Below are 1,443 nucleotides of genomic sequence, written 5' to 3' on the forward strand. Positions count from 1 at the left end.
CATATGGGAACACCTATGTAGAAATATCCTTTGTCTAACTCATATATAAAGGGTGAAGCTTGAGTTATAATTTAGAAAATGTGACTCAGAGTCCTGACCTTGACTTCTAAGAAATGAAGACTGATGTTAAGATTAGTGTATTCTTTATATGTTTATGTGATATATAGGGATATTTGTTTCCTTTTGTTTTCAATATTTCTATATTAATTTGAATTTGTAGGGAAAAATGAATGTTAAATAAACAAAAGTTCCCAGGAAAAATGGTACCACAGCTCAGTTGTTCACTGCCATCCCAACGGCTAGATTCAAATGACACCTGTGTACTGAGCAGATGGCATTGCAACACGGTTCCCATTTCTCCTCATTGAATTGCCCTGGTTTTGACGAAATAATAGAGTTTAACAAATTGCACAACTCATGTCAGAAAATGAATTTTAATTTGAAAAGGGGGGAGTGAATATCAATTGTGCGTTTTTTTTAAATGATGGTATTTTAGCATGCAAACCTCAAGATGTACAAAGTAACTGTAAGTTTAGCATGGCTTATTTTCCTAAGGAGCTGAAATTTATATTCCTTAGGCAAATCCTATGCAAAAAAACTTCAGAAATTAGCAAATTTGACCCAGAAATCATAAGTAATATATGAAAACTTCACTGATGTTTGTATTCACCTGGTTTTGTAAATTCTGTGATTGAAAATGTCATCTCCTCCATGTACATTGGGGAAAGTAAGGTGAGAGCCAATAATAATAATAATATTGTTATATAATACTATTGTTATACAATACACTTGTTAGTGACTCTCACCTTAATTTAGAGCTATCTCTATTCATCTCTCAATTCTTAAAAATGGTTAAGAATATCAGAATTTTTGTGAGTTGACCAATAATATTTAGTGACTGTACTGTGCCAATACCCAGTACTCAAGAAACAAATTGACTAAATATTCAAAGCACTACAGTGATATCAAGAACAGTGCATTGAATAAAAACAATTGGGTATAAGATAATCAGATCCTTTATATAGAGATGAACACAGTCCCTAAATTTTACTAGTTAATATTAATCTGATACTCTCTCTCTGCCAGCTAATAAAATTATGATTCATAGTGACCCTATAGGACAAAGTAGAAATGCTTTTGGGGGCTTCTGAGGCTGTAAGTCTTTATGGGAGAAAAAAGTTTCATCTTTCCCCTGCAGAGCATCTGGTGGGTTAAATTGCTGACCTTTCCATTAGCAGTGTAACATATAACCCACTAATCCATCAGGGCTTTGATCAGATGGATTAACCTTATCAATAAAAGACATATACGTGAATGGGTTTGGATTTGTGGCAGGCCCGATCCATGGGCCTCTCACAGTGTCCCATGAAAAAGCACTGTCACCCTGAAGCATTACCTACCTTTACTCCATGGGCTTCAGGCACTGAAGTGGGTTACACAGTG

General features: G+C 34.8%; 1 non-coding gene across 1 annotated transcript; it reads left to right on the top strand.

Moving 5' to 3' along the window:
* The first annotated feature begins 1,314 nt into the window (after positions 1 to 1,314).
* LOC142462024 (small nucleolar RNA SNORA42/SNORA80 family) lies at positions 1,315 to 1,443 on the top strand. Its single transcript, XR_012787174.1, has one exon. It is a non-coding gene; the product is annotated as a small nucleolar RNA SNORA42/SNORA80 family (small nucleolar RNA).

The sequence above is a fragment of the Tenrec ecaudatus genome, chromosome 11, assembly GCF_050624435.1.
Source record: "Tenrec ecaudatus isolate mTenEca1 chromosome 11, mTenEca1.hap1, whole genome shotgun sequence".
NCBI classification, from domain to species: Eukaryota; Metazoa; Chordata; class Mammalia; order Afrosoricida; family Tenrecidae; genus Tenrec; species Tenrec ecaudatus.